Here is a 22112-nt window from a genome sequence, read left to right as displayed (position 1 = left end):
TGTATTTGGAGTGATGATAGAGCCAGAGGACACACACACATACATACTCAGTTATTTCAAAGTTTAATCAACTTTATTTCACCATAAATTTAACACAGTGAATGCTTTTTCAAATTAATAAATATGTGTGCACATGACATTTGTCAATCTGTTCACAAGTAATTTTTTGTTTAAATTTGTATGAATATTTTTATAAGACAAAATTTCAAACAATATATAAAAGTATACTCCTAAATAGAAATTAATCTGCATCCTTCACTTGCTCTTCCCCTACCCCTTAACACAAAAAGGTTTGCTGTCAATAGAACAAAGCTTTTATCCCAGACATGTTTCACATCATGCCTCTGAGCAGACCCAAATTCTGTTCTCCAGGTTGGGAAGAATGTAATTGACCTCAGCTGGTGAGCTCAGTGATAGGTCACATGAAGGAAGCAAGGAGTGGTGTTTGCCTAATGGCTGCTCCTGGACTGCTCAGTATATTAATACATTTACAGAAAAATTGTGAACGTGTACAGGAGTAACCAGTACAGGGTCCTCAGATCATGCATTATTCAGCCATATCACACCAGGATTTCAGCCACCTGCTGCCTTCTTGGAGAGGCAAAAATTTAGCATTTATTTGACTCACAATTGCCCATTGTCCATTTTCTCACTAATAACTAAATACATATTTAGCTCAAAACTCATACTAGTCGACTAGAGGCCTCTCATGAGCTCTAAAGTGAAAATAAGAGCGTAAGAAAGAAAATGTGCTGGGTGAAGTGGCTCACACCTATAATCCCGGCACATTAAGAGGTCGAGGTGGGAGGATCACTTGGGCCCAGGAGTCCGAGACCAGCCTGGGCAACCTAAAGAGACTCCCGTCTCTACAAAAATAAACAAACAAAAAAAATTAACTGGGTGTGTTGATATGCACCTGTGGTCCCAGCTACTCGGGAAGCTGAGCTGGGAGGATCACAGGAGCCCCAGGGGGTTGAAGCTGCAGTGAGCCATGATCGCAACACTGTACTCCAGCCAAAAAAAAAAAAAAAAAAAAGAGCAATTTCTAGTGTTAAATCTGAGATAAGATAGCTTCATCACGTTAACTTTTAAAAATACATTTATTGTCTATATTTAAGATATGCAACATGATGTTCTAAGATACATACAGAAAGTAAAGTATTAGTTACTATATAGTGAAGAAAATAAATATATTCATAATACCACATAGTTACCCATTTTTTTGTGCATGGCAAGAACAGCTAAAATCTTCTCATTTACCAAAACCCCTAAGTATCTTCATTTTAAAACCTTCTCAAGTTTCAAGAAATTGATTATTTTTTTAAATCTCCCCATTCAGCCAGAATCTCCATCTCTTTCCCTTCAAAGTTAAACTACCAAAGAGAGTTTTCACATTTCCTGTTAAAATTCTTCACTTCCCCCTGCACTGTGGCTTCTGTCCCCAGGATTGCAATGAACATGATCTTACCAAGGTTGCAATCCACCTATTTGTCACCAGGTCCAGTTTTTTGTGTAAATGTATTAACCTGTGAAGTATTACTTTTAATGAGCTCCTAAAATATGCATGCTTGTGTAGTTGCTTCTTTCACCTAACAACAGAGCCTTGACAGTTTCCCAGGCTCTGCAGCATGATGTACTGAACATAAATCCAAGCTGTCCCACTCCCTAACTGTGCAGTCTCAGGTAACATTTTTATTCTATCTGCTCCTTAGTTTTCCATCTACAAAATGGAGATCAGCAACAGTTTCAACCTTGTAAGGGTGCCGTGAGAATTGAACGACTCAATAGCTAAAAAGCACTTGGCACATAATATATTGTAGCCATATTTGTTTCTCTGTCTTTATTGGCCATTAGTATTTACTATCTCTGTGGTAAAGACTCATATTTACTCACAACCAATGACCTTTGAGGTATGGTTTTAGTGAGACAAGCAGGTTATAAAACTAAATGTAGAATGAGATCTTATATTTTGTAGATAAGTATATAAATGTATTCATTTCTGCATAAATTTATAAGTACCTGCATAAGAAAATTTGTGAAAGAATATTATACAGATATAAGCATTAGCAGGTATTCTCTTTGAAATATTCAAGATATTTTGAGAGCAGGTATTCTCTTTTGTTTTAGAGTAATGCTGTTTATTTCATTTCTTATGTATTTATAACTGTAATAAATATCAAATGCTCCTGCAATTATACAAAAACATTGTCAGGAACATTCAAGCATTCCTTACCCCACCCACAGGAAAGAGATATACATTTAGAATGAAGAATATCCCTGAAGCTCAAGAATAAAAGATACTGAGGGAGCCACTTCCAAGTATACGAGGATATATTTTCCCCTAATTCAAAACCAAAGCAATAATTATCAATATTTTATACACCATGACATTCTAGGATTTAAAACCTAGTAGTTTTACACGTTTGTAGTATTGTGCCCTCATGGATACACATTCAACAACTCCTCCCACTTTGAATTACCCACTGGTGCAGATGAAATTCTGGTTCAGAGTCCTGTAGGTGGTAATGGTATGAGGGTCAAGGGCATGTGACTTCTCTCTCTTTATTTGAGACTCCATAGGAAACTATTTTTCCAATATCAGTATAGAAGCTCAAATAATGGGGCAAAAATGACACAGAATTAAAGAAATGGTTTGATGATCTTTTCCCTCTTCCCACATTCCTTGGCAAAGCCATCCTGCATCACAGAAATAGCCCCAAAGCTTCATTTATAAACTAAATGTAAGTATATGCTACTTCTTCCTGCTCCATTACCAGCTGGTCTCTGTGGTAGTTATGCTGTTTGGTTTAGATGACAGTCATCACTTCTCTGGGAAGGAGAAGAAAAGTGGGCCAGGATGAACATTTGTTGAAGACTAGGTGCCATCTTCTCTGTATAGGATTTCTCTAGGTGCCATCTTCTCTGTATAGGATTTCTCATTTACCCCACAGGAGAGTTCTGTAAGTAACGCATCATGAGCTCTCAGTGGTTCCCTTTTCCGGATGACCATGGGAAAGCTGACAGAGGTTAAGGAAGTTTTCCAGTGTCACACATCAAGTAAAAGGCAGGAATGAGGTTCCAGCTTTTGTCCTCTTTAAAATGTTCCATGCATTTTCAACAGAGGATATATTGCCCCCAAGGGGCTGAGAATTGGTTTTTAAGGTTAGGGAGATAGTAGACATTAAAATGGTTTGTGGCACTACATAGGACCAAAATACATAAACAGTTAACACTATATCTGTGGTATTAAAATTTCACATTTCAGGCAAGAAGGGACTAATAAGGAGGAAAAACATGTCTAATAAGGCTCCTTTGGATAACGAAAGAAGGTTGGAAAACATTTAATGTGCCCAGTGATATCTTCTGTAGATAATGGGCCACCAAGGCTTAGGGGCTGGTCATTTCACACCACCCCATGGATGCCTACTCAATAACCCCTTTAGATGATGATGCTGATGATGATAATGGGCATTTAATTATAAGTTACTTGAGTAGTATTTTCATTAATCTTAACCTTTACTCAAGTAATTTATAATTAAATGTCCATTTTATATCAGGTTATAGAAAGTTAGGAGAAGTTAAATAAATCAGGGAAACTTTGTTGTTAATGTCTGAAATTTCACTAAAGCTTCTGCTACAGATCTTCACAACCCTGTGCTCAGAAGATCCCCCTGACTCCCTGAGCAGAGCCTGCAGACTGACATGGAGAGCTACATGGAGTCTAGGCAGAGCCACTGCTCAGGCACACATGGAGCTCCAGGGCCCTTGGACTGCTGGGCACCCCAGCACCAGTGGCTGTAGCTCTGGCAACAAGAGAGGCCAGGCTCCCTGGAATGCCTCCAGTATAGGGGCTAAATCCACGGGGCTGAGGAGCAGATGGACTGCAGGCCTCACCTCCATTGCACCTTGCTGGATAATGCCCACTTGGCTGGGTCCCTAGCATGGCCACTCCAGCCTCACTTGAGCTCTAGGGCCAATAGCAGCCCTGTATTTCCCTGGAATGGAGCTCTCAGTGGTAGCAGACGGGTCCCCCAGTCTTGGCAGGGTGATTAAGGACTAATGCAGGCCCCCAGCACAGCACAGCTGCCTTACAGAAAAGTGGCCAGACTTTTTTCCACATAGATCTCTGTCCCCACTACTTCTTACTGGGCAGGGCCTCCAGACTTGGGACTCCAGCCACCCCACCCATGTCTGGGCTCTTGGGCCAGTAGCAGATCCCCCTGGGGGATCTGTACTTCCCTGGGACAGAGCTCTCAATTGTAGCAGGCAGGTCTGCCATTTTTGCTGCTCTGCAGCTCCTGCTTCTGTTTCCCTCAGGCTCAGGAGGGAGCCAAAAGACTTAGGACTAATGCAATCCTCCAGCACAGTGCAGCTGCTTTTTAGATAAGAAGGCAGACTCTCTTCCACATGGGCCCTGGCCCTGTTACTCCTCAGTGGGCAGGGTCTCTCAACCCAGGCCCCCAGAACAACCACCTTGTCCCCGCCCAAACATTTAAGTCAGTGGCAGCTCTGTCATTCTCTAGGGAGGAAATCACAGAGACAACCCACAGCCCCTCTCATTGCAGCTGCAGTGGTACTGCCCTTACTGCCTTTGGGCTGGGGAAGGAACAAAGGTCCAGGTCGCATTGCTGGCACCACCAGCACACCACAGCCACCATATGGGGAGGAGCCCAGTCTGTCTTCCCTGTGAGGCCTCACTCCCTACTCTTCAACAGGAAAGGCCCCTGGCTTGGGACTACAGGGCAGCTACGCCACCCCCATCTAAGCATTCCCACTGGCAGTGGCTCTGTGTTTCCCTGGGGTGGAGTTCCCAGTGGCAACAGACAGCCCCTTTACCACTGCCACTGCAGTGGTTTTGACCTTGTTGTCTTTGGACTGGGGAAGGAACAAAGAGCCTGAGGGCATTACTCATGTCTCTAGCATGCCACAGTCACCATATGGAGAGGAACTCAGTCTCCCTTTCGTGTGAGTCCCTGACCCTTTACTCTTCACCAAGAAGGGCTCCCAGCTCAGGCCCATGGCACAGCCACCTCACCCTCTGGCTGAACACTTGCATTAGCAGACGCTCTGCATTTCTGTGAGGTGGGGCTCCCAGAGACAACTGAAAGTCCCTCTGACACTGCCACTGCAAAGGTACTGTGCTCGATGTCCTTGGACTGTGGAAGAAACAGAGACCCCTGAGTGCCTTACTCACACCTCCAGCATGCTGCAGTTGCTGTAAGAAGAGGCCAGTCTGTGTTCCCCATGGACCCCCAGGCTTGAGCCCACAATGCAACCACCCCACACAAGGCCAATCACTCTGATTGACAGCAGTTCTGCATGTCTCTGGGATAGAGCCCCAAGAGACAAATTAAAGGCCCTCTGCCATTGCCACTGTCAAGGTTCCTGTTTGCCCCCATGCTGTGGAGGGAACATAAAGGCTGAGCTTACCCCGGGGCTGCAGTGTGACATCCAGGAGTGCCAAACCCAGATCTGCAGCCAGCACTTGAGTGGGAAAGGAGCCTACACTCTCAGAGCACTGAGAGAGAGAGAGCACAGCTGCAAATGCGGGCAAATACAGAGTAGTCATGTGACTGAACAACAGTCTACCTATCAGCCAGCATGGTTAAGCACCATCTACTGGATCACAGCCCAAACTTCAACACAAAAAAATACTTTAATATATCCCCTGTGAAACCAAGGACAATAATTCAGCTACAAATAAATACCCTGCACAAAGCATTAGCCCTCTGAAAACATCGAGAAATGAAGGTAACTGACTACACTCAAATTACACCACAGTTAAGGGTACACAAACCCACACACATGAGAAACAATCAGTGCAAGAACTCTGGCAACTCAAAAGCCAGAGGGTCTACTTACCTCCAAATCACTGCACTAGTTCCCCAGCAATGTTTCCTAACCAGGCTGAAAAGGCTGAAATGACAAAAATAGAATTCAGAATATGGATAGGAATGATCATCGACATTCAAGAGAAAGTCAAAACCCAATCCAAGGAATATAAGGAATAAAATAGAACTATATAGGAGATAAAAGATGAAATGCTGTTGTAACAAAGAACCAGGCTGGGCATGGTGGCTCACGCCTGTAATCTCAGCACTTTGAGAGGCTGAGGTGGCCAGATCACTTGAGGTCAGGAGTTCGAGACCAGAGTGGCCAACATGGCAAAACTCTGTCTCTACTAAAGGTACAAAAATTAGCCAGGCATGGTGGCATGTTCCTGTAATCCCAGCTCCTTGGGAGGCTGACGCAGGAGAATCACTTGAACCCGGGAGGCGAAGCTTCCAGTGAGCCGAGATTTCACCACTGCACTCCAGCCTGGGTGACACAGCAAGACTCTGTCTCAAAACAAAAACAAAAACAAAAACAAAACAAAAAACAAAAACACAACTGATATGACAGAGCTGAAAAACTCACTTCAAGAATTTCATTAAAAAAATCACAAGTATTAACAGCAGAACCCACTAAGCTGAGGAAAATATCTCAGAGTTCAAAGACCAGTTCTCGAAAATAACTAAGACAAAAACAAAAAACAATAGCGAAGAATGAACAAAACCTCTGAGAAATATGGGATTATATAAACAGACAAAACCCATGACTCATTGGCATCCCTGAAAGAGAGGGAGAGAAAGAAAGCAACTTGGAAAACATATTTGACAATATCAGCCACAAAAATTTCTCCAAGCTCACTAGAGAGCCCAACATTCAAATTCAGGAAATGCAAAGAACCCTGCAACATACTATACAAGACAATTATCTCCAAGGCACATAGATTCTTCAAGGTCAAAATGAAAAAATATTAAAGGTAGCTATAGAGAAGGGGCAGGTCACCTACAAACGGAAACCCATCAGGCTAACAGTGAAGTCTCAGCAGAAACCCTACAAACCAGAAGAGATTAGGGGCCTATATTCAACATTTTTAAGAAATTCCAACCAGGAATTTCATATTCCATCAAAGTAAGCTTCGTAAGCAGAGAAATAAATCCTTTTCAGTCAAACAAATGCTAAGGCAATTCATTAGCACCCGACCTACCTTACAAAAGGTCCTTAAGGAAGTGCTAAATATGGAAAGGAAAGACCGTTACCAGCCACCACAAAAACAGACTTAAGTACACAGACCATTGACACTATAAAGCTACCACAAAATCAAGTCTGCAATAATAACCAGCTAACAACATAATGACAGGATCAAACTTGCACATATTAATATTACCCTTAAATATAACCAGGTTAAATGCCCCAATCAAAAGGCATAGAATGCCAAATTGGATAAAGCAGCTAGACCCAACTGTATGCTGTCTTCAAGAGACCCCATTTCACATCCAATGACACCCAAAGGCTCAAAATAAAGGGATGGAGAAAAATCTACCAAGCAAATGGAAAACAGAAAAAAGCAGGGGTTCTTTTTCTAATTTCAGACAAAACAGACTTTAAAGCAACAATGATCATAAAAGACAAAGAAGGGCATTACACAATGGTAAGGGGTTCAACAAGAAAACCCAATTAGCCTAAATACATATGCACCAACATAGGAGTACCCAGATTAATAAAGCAAGTTCTTAGAGACCTATGAAGAGATTTAGATAACCACACAATAAAAGTTGGAGACTTCAACATCTCATTGATAGTATTAGACCATCGAGGCAGAAAACTAACAGATATTCAGCACCTGAACTCAACAGCTGACCAGATGGACCTAACAGACATCTACAGAACTCTCCACCCAAAAACAAGTATATACATTCTTCTCATATGCACATGGCACGTACTCCAAAATTAACAACATAATCGGCTGTAAAAGAATCCTTATCAGCTGGGCGTGGTGGCTCATGCCTGTAATCCCAGCACTTTGAGATGCCAAGGCAGGTGGATTCCCTAAGGAGTTCAAGACCAGCCTGACCAACATGGTGAAACCCTGTCTCTACTAAAAATACAAAAATTAGCTGGGCATGATGGCAGACGCCTGTAATCCCAGCTACTCAGGAGGCTGAGGCAGGAGAATCACTTCAGCCCGGGAGGTGGAGGTTGCAGTGAGCTGAGACAGCACCATTACACTCCAGCCTAGGTGACAGAGTGAGACTCCATCTCAAAAAAACAAAACAAAACAAAACAAAAACAAAAACAAAAAAACAGAAAAAAACAAAAAACAAAAACAAAAAACCTTATCAAATTCAAACAAACCAAAATCATACCAAACACACTCTCAGACCTCTCAGACTACATTACAGTAGAATAAAAATAGAAAACAGTATTCAGAAAATTGCTCAAAACTATAAAATTACATGGAAATTATACAAAGTGGTTTTTTTGTTGGTGGTGGTTTTTTTTTTTTTTTTTTTAGACGGAGTCTCTCTCTGTCGCCCAGGCTGGAGTGCAGTGGTGTGATCTCGGCTCACTGCAACCTCTGCCTCCCAGGTTCAAGTGATTCTTCTGCCGCTGCCTCCCAAGTAGCTGGGACTACAGGTACGTGCCACCATGCCCAGCTAATTTTTTTGTATTTTTAGTACAGACAGGGTTTCACCATATTGGCCAGGCTGGTCTTGAACTCCTGACACAAAGTGTTCTTTAATAACTCTTGGGTAAACAATGAAATTAAGGCAGAAATCAAGAAATTATTTGAAACTAATGAGAACAAAGATAAAACATATCAGATAATGGAATCTTTGGGACACAGCTAAACCAGTTTTAATGGTGAAGTGCTAAATGTCCACAACAAAAAGTTAGAATGACCTCAAATGAACAACCAAACATTACACCTAGAGTAACTAGAGGAACGAAAGCAAACCAACCCCAGAGCTAGCAGAAGACACAAAATAACCAAATCAGAGCTGAACTGACTAAAATTTATTTGCACAAAAACATACAAAAGGTCAATTAGTCCAGGTTGGCTCTTCAAAACAATAAATAAGATTGATAGACTGCTAGCTACATTAATAAAGAGATAAGATAAAAATAAACACAATCAGAAATGACAAAAGGGACATTACTACTGACTCCACAGAAATACAAAAAAAAAAACCCTTACAGACTACTTTGAACACCTATATGCATAAAAACTAGAAAACCTCGAATAAATGAATAAATTCCTGGAAACATACAACTCCCCAAGATTGAACCAGGAAGAAATTGAATCCCTGAACAGGCAAATAATGAGCTCTGAAATTGAATGAGCAATAAAAAGCATACAAACAAGAAAAAGCCCAAGACCAGATTGATTCACTGCCGAATTCTACCAGATGTATAAAGAAGAACTGAGACCATTCCTACTGAAACTATTCCCCAAAATTGAGGAGGAGATACTTTTCCCTAACTCATTCTATGAGACCAGCATCATCCTGATCCAAAACCTAGCAGAGACAACAACAACAACAATAACTTCAGGCCAATTTCTTTGATGAACATAGATGCAAAAATCCTCAACAAAATACTAGCAAACTGAATCCAGCAGAACATCAAAAAGCTAATCCATCATGATCAAGTAGGCTTTATCTCTAGGATGCAAGGTTGGTTGAACATATGTAAATCAATAAATGTGATCTATCACATAAACAGAACTAAAAACAAGACATGATCATCTCTATGTATGCAGAAAGGCTTTCAATAAAATTCAACATCCCTTCATGATAAAACCCTCAATGAACTAGTCGTTGAAGGAACATACCTCAAAATAAGAGGCATATATGACAACCCCACAGCCAATATCATATTGAACAGCCAGAAGCTGGAAGCATTACCCTTGAGGACTGGATGCCCACTCTTGCCACTCCTATTCAACATAATTCTGTAAGTCCTAGCCAGAGCAATCAGGCAAGAGAAAGAAATAAAAGGCATCTAAACAGGAAGAGGGGAAGTCAAACTATCTGTTTGCAGATGATATTACTCTGTACCTAGAAAACCCCATAATCTGCCCTAAAGCTCCTCGAACTTCAACTTTAGCAAACAAAATCAGTGTACAAAATCATTAGCATTTCTATACACCAACAATGTCCAACTCTGAGAGCCAAGTCAAGTATGCAATCCCATTTACAATTACAAAAACAGAAACAAAAACCTAGGAATACAGTTAACCAGGGAGGTGAAAGATCTCTACAAAGAGAATTACAAAACACTGCTCAAATAATTTAGAGATGACCCAAACAAATGGAAAAACATTCCATGCTCATGGATAGGAAGAATTGCTATTGTTAAAATGGCCATACTACCAAAGCAATTTATAGATTCAATGCTATTCCAATCAATCAATGACATTCTTCACAGCATTAGAAAAAACTGTTTTAAAATTCATATGTAACCAAAATAGAGCCCAAATAGCCAAGGCAATTCTGAGGAAAAGTAACAAAGCCAGAGACATCATGTTACCTGGCTTCAAACTATGCTACATAGCATACCTGACTTTGAGCGGCTACAGTAACCAAAACAGCATCGTACTGGTACAAAATCAGACACAGAGACCAATATAACATAATAAAGAGCCCAGAAATAAAGCCACACACCTACCACCATCTGATCTTTAACAAAGTCATCAGAAATAAGCAATGGGAAAATAACCCCCTATTCAATAAATGGTGCTGGTATAACTGGCTAGCCATATGCAGAAGATTGAAACTGGACCCCTTCCTTACATCATATACTAAGCTCAAGATGGATTAAAGACTTAAATGTAAAACCTAAAACTATAAAAAGTCTTGAAAGCCAGGTGCGGTGGCTCACGCCTGTAATCCCAGCACTTTGGGAGGCCGAGGCGGGCGGATCAAGAGGTCAGGAGATCGAGACCATCTTGGCTAACATGGTGAAACCCCATCTCTACTAAAAATATAAAAAATTAGCCGGGTGTGGTGGCGGGCGCCTGTAGTCCTAGCTACTCGGGAGGCTGAGGCAGGAGAATGGCGTGAACCCGGGAGGCGGAGGTTGCAATGAGCCGAGATCATGCCACTGTACTCCAGCCTGGGCGACAGAGCGTGACTCCGTCTCAAAAAAAAAAAAAAAAAAAAAAAAAAGGAAAAAAAAAGTCTTGAAAAAAGCCTGGGAAATAGTATGCTAGACATTGGCCCTGGCAAATATTTTATGATGAAGAAACCAAAAGCAATTGCAACAATACCAAAAATTAACTAATGGAACCTAACTAAATTAATAGCTTCTGCACAGCAAAAGAAACTATCAACAGAGTAAACATACAGCCTACAGAATGGGAGAAAATACTTGCAAACTATGCATCCAACAATGATCTAATATCCAGAATCTATAAGGAACTTCAACAAACGTATAAGCAAAAAACAACCCTATTAAAAAGTGGGCAAAGAACATGAACAGATACTTTTCAAAAGAAAACATATGCGTGGCCAACAAGCATATGAAAAAGTGCTCAACATCACTAATCATTAGATAAATGCAAATCAAAACTACAATGAGATACCATGTCACACCAGTCAGAAGGGCTAATATTAAAAAGTCAAAAATTACAGATGCTAGCGAGGTTGTGGAGGAAAGGAAATGCTTATACACTTCTGGTGGGAATGTAAATTACTTCAGACATCGTGGAAAGCAGTGTGGTGATTTCTCAAAGGACTTAAAATGGAATTTCCATTCAACCCAGCCATCCCATTATTGGGTATATACTCAAAGGTATATAAATTATTCTACTATAAAGTGACATGCACACATTCCACAGCACTATTCACAATAGCAAACGCATGGAATCATCCTAAATGCTCATCAATGGTAGACTGGATAAACAAAACGTAGTACATACACACCACGGAATACTACACAACCATAAAAAGAATGAGAGCATGTTCTTTGCAGCAGCATAGATGGAGCTGGAGGCCACTATATTAAGTGAACTAATACAGGAACAGAAAACCAAATACAACATGTTCTCACCTGTAAGTGGGAGCTAAACATGAGTACACGTGGACACGTGTAGTTGAGAATAGAGGGTGGGAGAGGACTGAAAAACTACCTATCATGTACTATGCTTGTTACCTGGATGATGAGATAATCTGTACACCCAACCCCTGTGACAAGCAATTTACCTATATAACAAACCAGCAAATATACCCCTGAGCCCCTAGCCTAAAGTAAAAGTTTAAAAAGTATTAAGTGAATAAAGAAATGAATTATACTTGAATATAAAAATAAAAGAAATAGCAACTCTCATACTGGGATATTAGGAGTATATCTGATAAATATTATTCTGATTTCATTATATTAATATAAAATTTTAGAGTATCTGAGATTTTAAAAGGATGCTTTCAAAATCTTATTAAGAAATTCTTGCCAAGACATTTGTGTATATGAGCAAGTGTTACAAATATCATCTGTTATAGAAACTATGGTAAGGGAGCTTAATTTTTACCACTAGGATACTGGGGAAATAAAGTTTACAGCATCCTACGATGAAACACCAGTTAATATAAAAATATTGAACGTATATTGTAACGTAATTTCGAATGTTATAGAAATTTATTTCCATGAAAAGATGCTAATAAAGATTTAAAGAGGGGTACAAAGACTTGAACAAGTAGTCTGGATCCATTTTTCCCTCATTTAGGTCTCTGATTTTCCAGTGGTCAAAGAATAAAAATTAAAACGACCTTTTTCTTCTGATATAGAACTCTCTTTTCAGCACAGTAAGAGATAACGATTTCTGTCTTGAGCCCATCAATGTCCCTGGGAATACTGAGAATGTCCGCTTTGCCACCCAGAGTTCCAGAAAGCTCTGTAAGGTGGGCTTGGGCCACAGCCTCTCCCTCCCACCTTCCTGCTCGCGATGTTCTAGCTGTAGTTCAGCCTTCTGTCACGAGAGGGCACCACGGTACCACCATTATCGAACTCTATCAAGAAGGGTCTGCAAGGAGCAAAAAATAAAATACCTCCCTTAAAACTTAGCTTATGAATCTAGATTACAGAATAATTCTAATTCTGTCAGAAAAAAACCTGATGATAGGTGTAAAATAAGTCTGTATATATGTATGGCATCAACAATGAAACGCCAGACAGCTCTAGCACACGTTGGCAATCATTAGCATTAATAGTGCAAGGCAGGCAGAAGGTGACTGAGAGAGTATGGGCGTGCCTAAGTGGGTCCTGGGCAGCTGCGTCCATAATGTCCTGGAGAGGGGATGAGTGAGAGGGAGTGAGAGGTTTGAGAAGCCTGTACAACGGTAGGGTAACGGAGGGTGAACACCCAGCTCTCTGGAAGGCACCCCTCTACAGTGTGGACACCTCAATCTACACTGAGGAGGGAAGAGATAAATCAATGAATTCGATGTAGATTTGGGGTGAACAGCAAATAGGACTGTTTTTAATATGCATGTGAATTTTCCAAACAGAATTGTTATTATAATAAATATTTTCATAACATTCATTACTCTGTAGAATACACTTCTGTTCATTAAAAAAAGAACGACAAAGATGAAGATAGCTGTGATGCCTCCTGGTGGCCAGAGAAATTATTGCACATCTGGGAGTAGAGTTGGGGCAGGAGAGGGGAGGGAGGAAGGGAGGGTGGGATCTAATTAATGGCATCGGGCACAGTATTCTGGAATTTTTCACATACTTGTCACAATTTGTGTGTATCCATTTATCTAGGTTATTTTTTAAAAGTATATTTTCTGGGATATATAAACCTTTTTCTTTCATTTAGAATTTTTCAACATCAATAATATTGTTACTTAAAAACTATATGGGTCATAATTTTAAAAAAAAGTTTAGCGCATCACGAGGTCAGGAATTCAAGACCAACCTGGCCAACATGGTGAAACCCCATCTTTACTAAAAAATACAAAAATTAGCCAGGCGTGGTGGAGGGCGCCCGTAATCCAAGCTACTTGGGAGGCTGAGGCAGGAGAATCGCTTGAAACCAGAAGACAGAGGTTGCAGTGAGCCAAGATTGCACCACTGTACTCCAGCCCAGGCAACAAGAGTGAAACTCTATCTCAAAAAAAAAAAAGTTTAATACTCTGGGATCATGTAATGGCAGACCCCAAGGAGATGAGATCACTCACAGCCCCAAAAGCATGAAGACAAAATGAGAAAAACTTTAAAATAATCAAAATTAACTGTTGATAGGGAGATAACAAGGGTATTTTACTGGTTTACTTAGTCACACCTAAAATCAGTAACCTTATATGAATAATGGTGGTGATATTGGGTAATTTGACTGATACTTAGGATTATAGAAGATTAAATACATTTAAAAACGTCTTGAGGCGTGTGTACTATCCCTTGAGGAAGATTAAAGCATTAACAGGCCTGGAGGCATCAAGTCAAAATAGAAAAATACCTTAAGTATTCCAAAGTTAGCTGCTGATCTGGAAAGAACAAGTTGTCTCTCTTATTTGCATAAACTTTCCTAAAGGCAGCACCCTGATGTGAATAATGGTCATAGTCATGGGTACCTTGGATGGCAGTTAAGATTAAAGGAGATGAGATGTAAAGGGCATTTGCTTACAGTAGTTCAGTGCATGTTACTTTCCCTCTCTCCAGCTCACTTGTCTCAAGGCCAACACCTGAGCTTCTGCCTGAGCCCATTCACCACTTCAAGGATCAGCCAACTCGTGTGGCCCTACACCCATGTCTCTTGGTACAAAGCATGAGATTTCACTTCCTCTGCCTTCATCATTACCCAGAGGGGTTGTGGAGTGGGGACCTGTGGGGAACAACAGCCGGGGAGTGGAATCTGACCATTTCTCAAGGCCTGGAAGCCCATCTTCTAAAAGGGAGGCTGCCCAGAGCCATCTAGGGAGGGTGAGGGATGGAACCTCATTCCAATCCTGCCACTTTCCTGGGGAGGTGACTTAGGTTCTGTGAGGCTGAGCTTGGTCATCTGTGAAATGGGATTGACCATACCATCTCTACAGAGCTGTCCTGGGGGGTAAATGAGAAAACCTCTTGAGAATATATGGCATGGAGTTGGACTTCAATTATCTTTAAATGTTGGGACACAGCAGTAGGGACTGGCTGGGCCTCAGGGTTAAGGCAGGCATTGTGAAAAATCATTTCTCATTATTTCCCTTTATAAGAAAACAGTTGAAGAAAGCAAATGTTCCTTTGATATGCCTTGAGTTCAAAGTTTTGTAGACAGTAGTTTCTCTACTTCTTGGGTGTTATCAGAAGCTTATAAGAGCTGTTCAACATCATTCCCCTGAGCTGACCCAAATCCAGTTTCCCTTGCCTGGAATACAGGCATGTCTTTGAACTCACCTGGTGATCTCAGTGATAGATAGCAAAGTAAGCAAAGTGTGATGTCTGCTAATGGCTCCTTCTGGACTGCTTAGTATTTTAATTTATGTATAGGAAAATTCTGGACCCATCCTGCAGTCATCAGTGCAGGAGTCCTCAGGCCATGTATTATCCAGCCACATCACACCAGGATTTCAGCCACCTGCTGCCTTCTGGAGAGGCACAAATCCAATAGTTAGCAGAATTTTTTACACATAATTGTCTATTCTTTTGTTAGGTAATAACTAAATGTTTATTGAGCTCAGATTTCATGCTGTCCCGGTGGAGGCATCTCATTAGCTCTAAAGTGGAAATGAGAGGGTAAGAAAAGATATGAATATATGGGCAACTTCAAATGTTAAATTGAGATGAGATGGCTCCTTCCCATTATTTTTTCTTTTGAATTTTTCTACTGCCCAATAATTTTAAACTTGATCAAGTTTCAAGTAATTTAAGATTTTCAAATGTCATTCGTTGGACTTACCAGCATCCATTGCAGCCACATGATGGAGATATCTCTTCTGTCTCTCTTTATTGCTCTCTTTCTTTCTCTCTTTGTCTCCTCCTCTTTCTTGGTTTCTTTTTCTTCACATTCAAAGTTCCATAAAGAGTTTTCTACATTCCCTGTTAATATTCTCCACTTTCCACTGACTATCCCACTGTACTATGGCCTCTGTCCACAACATCAAGTAACACATGTGAACTCAAACACCTCTGAAGTGCGTTTCTTGTGCAATTAAAAAATAATAAATGAAATGGAAAAGTGTACTCATGTCATAACAACCGTCAAACAAAATTAGATCAGGTTCTAAATGAGATGCATCCTTAAACCAATCAAGGGATTTCGATAGTAGTTTGGACATATGAAAACTAACTGCAGGGAATCACTGTCTTCTTTCATCAGCTTGGCCCAGATTAGGTTCCAGATGTACAGGGTAACCCCACATGAGTTACAGTTTGAGTTAAGTACAAGTAGTCTGGACAAATAGAAGGTGTTTCATGAAAGAATACACTAAGTCATTGTTTTAGGCTAGTTCACTCCAGGGAAACTCTAGGTGTTTGAATACATCAGGAAAAAAAGTGGGCTTGAAAATAATAGCTGCAGATTTTATTAATGCTCCCTACAGCATATAAACTGGGTAAATGAGCCTGTCTGTTTTGGCAAGTTGGAAAGAGAGTATACATGACATGTAGGCATATATGGCAAATCCCACTGTTGAAATCTGAACATGTATTTGTTCTCCTTATGTTTCTTCCTTCCTCTTATTCCATGAGGTATTCGTGCATTTAGAGATAAAACTGTAAATTAAAAGTAAAACCTTAAGCCCCCCAACCGACTGAACAAACCTCATGGCCAAGAGGACCCCCCAAAATCCTTAAAACTGAGTTCCTGGGCATGACAGGAAGTGGGGTCAGATAGAACTTGTTATGCTCCCTCCCTTTTGTGGTTTAGATACGACAATTGACCAGCATTAATGTTAAAATAGAGATCATAAGACTGGCAGAACAGACTCTTTGTGGCAATAAGATATCAAATTATAAATAAGACCTAAGGCCATGCCAGGCAAGGGTTAAGTCACACACTCTACACTTAAAGAATAAACTGTGTTCTAATTGACACAAGCTTTCCTTTGCATTTTTCTCCAGCAGCTAAACAAGTACTGGCCTCAAGATAAGCAATATTAAAACAACTTGCAGCTCATCCACCACTAGATGCTGATCCCCAGCCCCTGTTCCACCAGCAATAGCTACAGTTTTGATTGGACAAGAGACTGATTTTGGTAACTTTCTTCTGATTAGAAGATCACCAACCATGGACCGGTTCTGGCCAGTTTAAAGAGGGCAGGACTTGAGTGCCTTTGTGTTCTGAAAAGTTCTTTTAACGTATAGGGCCTAATTGTAATACATTTAAATGTGAAGTCTCCACCCCAAGGTGAACCTGGTCCATATGTATAACATACATGTTTGTTCAGTACCCATGTGCCAGGACCCCCTTCATTAATATTCATAGCTCCTCCTATAACATGTTGAGTATGTATCTTTGTCCAGCCCCTTCAGCTTAAATTCCTGTCTTACCTCTCACTCCCTCAAAGTGCCTGCTTCTGGGCTTCTTCCAACGGCTACATTCTCAGCCCATCAGAATGGCCACTCTGCAGGCTGTAACCTTTTATAAGAAATAAAGCTATCCTTTTTAAAATCTATAAATTGGTGATATTTCAGTTAACAAAATCATACCATTAAAAATACCATATTTCAGTGTAGATCTATACAAATGTAATAAAAATATAGAGAAATGTCTTAAAAATGTAAACCCCAAATTTTGCATAGTGGTTACCTGTGAGGAAGAAGGAAACTAATTAGTTAGAGAACACTTCAAAGTGAATTTTAATTGCATATGTTTTATGTTAACATAGAAGTTTCTTATATTCTATAATTTTGTGTATTTCTGAAATATTTAATAAAAACTACTGTTTCTATATTTGATTCTGAATTCAAAAGAGATCCCTACTAATGTGAAATTTTAGGAAACATAATGAGCTCCAGGATAAATTAATCAATAACCCCACGGCTGATTTTTTAAAATGTATCATTTTTGTGAATTACCTCCCATTTGATTCTCTATGCAGACATATTTAATGTATATGCATTACACATGGATTTCATTTATCTGCAGACCTAACATTTGCTAAAGATCATTAAACTAGTTATTAATTGTGCCCAAAATATTCTACCCACTCTATCTGACTCCAAAGCCACACCTCCCCACTATTGGGAAATAAAATCTTTTCCTGTGAAAGGGTTGAGGCCAGGAGAGAAGTGACTCCCCATGGTTCTGTACATAAGGACAGATCTGGTATTTGGGACCCAGCTCTCCTGATATCATCTGTTTCCCAGCAGACCCATCTTCATGGTCTGTCATTCTGTGCTGTCTCCTTTCTGAGGCTCAATGAGAGGTTGCTATTCCAATGTCCAAATAGAAGGTAAATGAAGATGTTAGAAAAGGACATCAAATAAAAAATAATGAAATTATTTTCTTTCTCCTCCACTCCACGCATCAGGTAACTTCTACAAAGAAAAGACAGAAAAGCTTTTCTCTCATAGAAATATGTAAACATTTTATTTCCTGCTGCTTCAACTCTAATTGACCTCTAGGAGATGTTCATGTAAACTACGTCTTTTGTGGAAGAGAAAACACAGGGAAAGCCAATACATATATTTGTTGTAGCATTACATGTTAGACATTTCACATAGGTTTAAGCATTATACACTTTCTTCCCACAACAGTTCAGCCAGGTATGTATCAATATGCCCATGTTGCAGATGCCCCAGTTAAGGTTCACAAGGGGTAACTCACTATTATCAGGTCACATATTTAAGTAGAAGCAGGAATAAGATCTACCAAATATATATATTTATATATATATGATAAATACACTCATTTATATATATATATTATATAATACACAAACAGGCCCAATTACATGTATTATTTAGCAAATTGAGATGAATATTTTTAAAGTTCTGTTTTCATCCAGTATAATAGGCTAGGACATAAATCTGCATTACTTTAGTTCTTCAGTTATTATAATTTCACTTTTTTTTTTTCTTTTAGACGGAGTCTTGCTCTGTCGCCCAGGCTAGAGTGCAGTGGCGTGATATCAGCTCACTGCAACCTCTGCCTCCTGGGTTCCAGCGATTCTCCTGCCTCAGCCTCCTGAGTAGCTGGGATTACAGGCGCATGCCACTGTGCCCAGCTAATTTTTGTATTTTTAGTAGAGATGGGGTTTCACCATCTGGGCCAGGGTGGTCTCAAACTCCTGACCTCGTAATCCACCCGCCTCGGCCTCCCAAAGTGCTGGGATTACAGGCGTGAGCCAACTCGCCCAGCCAACTTCCAATGTCTTTAAAAGTTTAAAATCCCTTTTATCAAAATAATTAATAATTGAAAGAGTCCAGAAACATCTATAAGGAATAAAGAACAACAGAAAAAACACTATTACAGTTAAATAGAATAGATTTCCATATTCCTCTTGAGATAGCCAAATTCTGTTTGATGGTTGAAGCAGGAAGTACAAGATCTGATTGGTCCTCAATATATGTAGAGTAAATATTGAAGACTATACTATAAATGGCAGATATTAACAGGACTTTATTGACAATGCCATTGAAAGAGCTGGGCACTCAGGCACTTACCACTGTTCAGGGCACATTATCATCCATGAATGTATGAATTAATAAATTTGTGAGATATCCTAGGATGGGGTACATGTTTTCCTTATATTCTAAATAGACAGGATCTGAATATCACCACATTGGGCAGTAGGTTACTTTGGCCTCAAATGACATTTTCTCTTCTCTTAAAAAATATCTCCCTTTGAATGCAGTGTTTTCCAGATGTTATAAACTGTGCTAACACCACCAATCGAATTTTGTCAGATCCACTTCCTGGGTATTAAATGCATCCTCCCAGGTCAAAGGACTCAGGGCAGCCCAGGAATCATCTCCTGCATCTTCTTTACTCCCTACCTTGAGTAAGTTGGCAGAGAGATGCATTTAGAGAGAAATGAAAGGGACATTGTGGGCCCACCTAGTAAATCACTGAAGGCATCCAACAAGGATGCAGAGTGATAGGGTCAATTTTGCACGTGGGAACATGTGAAGATACCATGACTAAAATCCAGAAATAAACCATCACATCCCAGGAGGAAATCCTGCACAGAGATTCTACGGAACACAGTTGAAAAGGTCATGTAATGTGGACAACAGGAAAGCTGCCCATTTGAGTAAATTATGGTGAGCCATGAGTCTACAGAAGCACAGAGTTGCCTGAGCAGAAAGGGGCATTTGGTCAACACGTGCAGCTCTGTTGGGGTAGGATCACAAATTTAACTCTAAATAAATAACTGCAAAGATGCAACATGTAAATGATAGTAAAGGTGAGTGTTAAATTGTGCCTAAATTTGTCAGAGCAGTGTTGAATTGTGATACAACTCACTGAGCTGATGAAAGGAGCTGAGGCAACAGAGGAGAAAAGCCTCATGAAACATCTCAGGGAGGATACAAGGAGAAAACAAATGAAAGCATGGAAAGTGTGACCTCCTGGAGAGAGTGTTCTGGCTAAGAATGTGCCTCCAGGAGGAAGGCATAAATATGCTGGCAGATGGGAGACCATCAGACCTGGGGTCAGAGAGAAACTATAGTAGGTGTATGATTTCCAGACAGCCTGAGGACCCAATTAGTGGTAAATCCTTCCTCTTAACATTTGCTTCTCACTTTAATGAAGGCTTAGGGCACTGATATCAACCACTTCACTATTTTCAGTGCTCCTGTCTCCTTCCTGCGCCCATGGACCTGTGAGAGGTCTTCAGGACACTTCTGTTCTCACCAAATTTGTGTAATTTCAGGGTGTAAAGGTGACATGCAGCATATCACCGAAGCAAATGTGTTCTTCCACAATCAGTCCCAAATCTGGATGGCCTCAGACCTGGAGTGCCCAGTTATCTCAGAGCCCTGTCTGCTCCCCTGGGAGGCCCCCACTCTTCACTCCAGTCAGGCTGGACTCCCTGTTCCCTCTCTATTTTATGAGGCACAGCTGTCTTCTCCAGGAACCAGCAATCTCTATTCTAAGAATCTATCCCAAACATACATTTCAAAAAGACAAAAAGGCAGAAGAACAAGATCATTCCTAGAAGAACAATTTGTAACAGGACAAGACTATAAATAAGACAAATGTCCACTAAAAGGGGATTGATTGAATAAGGTGCATCTACATCTTAGAGTACAATGCACATATACCAAGCAAGGAGGACTCTCTTTCTCTACTGCCATGTAATGATTTTCAGGATATACTATTAAGTGAAAGAAGCAAGGCACAGAAAAATGTGTGGAGCTGTTGCTGTTCAATATGGTAGGCACTGACCACGTGTAGTTATTTAAACAAGGTATTTTAGATATATTTTATTTTAGATAAAACTAAAAATTTAGGTCCTCAGTTACATTCACCACGTTTCACATATTCAATACCACAGGTAGCTAGTGGCTACTGTGTTTGACAGTGTAGACACAGAATATGTTCACCTCTACAGAAATTCTATTGGACTCCACTAATGTAGAATATGCCACCTATGAAATAGGAGAAGTCTAATACAAATATTACATTTGGTTATAATATTATAAATTTGAATCTTAAAACAAAAATTGATCAATAGCCTGGGCAACATAGCAAGACGGCCTCTCTACTAAAAATTAAAAAGAAAAACATAGCTGGGTGTGGTGATGCATGCCTGTGGTCCCAGTTACTGCAGAGGCTGAAATGGAAGAATTACTTGAGCCTGGGGAGTGGAGAGGCTGCAGTGAGCTGTGATTGTGCCACTGCATTCTGGCCTGGGTGACAGAATGAGACCCTGTCTCAAAAAAAATTGATCAAAATGACTGCATGTAAGGGATGGAGGAACAGCCCAGGATGGAAGACAATCATGTGTATTCCCTTAAAAACATAATACATATTTGCTGGATCCATGCACAGAAAAGGACAAGAAACAAGGACCAATCTAATAGCAATGAGCAACGCTAGTCTCCAGATTGAATTTACTAAAAACATTTCCCATTAAAAGGAATCAGGTTATTTGGAGAAGTGCTTTATTCCAGGTCTGGGTAGGAATTGTAACTGATGATGCTGGACCCAACTAACATACCAGAAGACATGTCAAAAAGACCAGAAGCCAAACTAGAGGGGCTCCCACTTCATGAAGATAAAACTATTTGAAGGTCAAATAAAATAATGCAATAGAGTCAATCAAGACAAACATAGAAGTATCTAGATCTAATGAAAATACTCTAAAATAAAAACAAACAAATTATATTTAATGCTCACATTTGTAGGATCCTAG

The 22112-nt window shown here is 40.2% G+C and overlaps 1 protein-coding gene across 9 annotated transcripts in view; it reads right to left on the bottom strand.

The window, feature by feature from the left end:
* The window catches only part of RAB40AL (RAB40A like), a 417954-nt gene that overhangs the window by 222401 nt on the left and 173441 nt on the right, over window positions 1-22112 (bottom strand). For 3 of the 9 annotated variants that reach the window (XR_010154871.1, XR_010154861.1, XR_010154873.1), the window contains 2 exons: window positions 5863-5916; window positions 55-5156 (listed from right to left, as the gene is read on the bottom strand). The exons of 1 other annotated variant lie outside the window; for it this stretch is intronic. The gene's annotated coding sequence lies outside the window, so the exon portion shown is untranslated. Of the gene's footprint in view, window positions 1-54; window positions 5157-5430; window positions 5539-5862; window positions 5917-22112 lie in introns of those variants that run through there. 5 more of the 9 variants (XR_010154872.1, XR_010154867.1, XR_010154860.1 and 2 more) reach the window with 4 other exon arrangements.

The sequence above is a fragment of the Pan troglodytes genome, chromosome X (genome assembly GCF_028858775.2).
Source record: "Pan troglodytes isolate AG18354 chromosome X, NHGRI_mPanTro3-v2.0_pri, whole genome shotgun sequence".
NCBI classification, from domain to species: domain Eukaryota; kingdom Metazoa; phylum Chordata; class Mammalia; order Primates; family Hominidae; genus Pan; species Pan troglodytes.
This window is presented reverse-complemented; position numbering and strand designations above follow the sequence as displayed.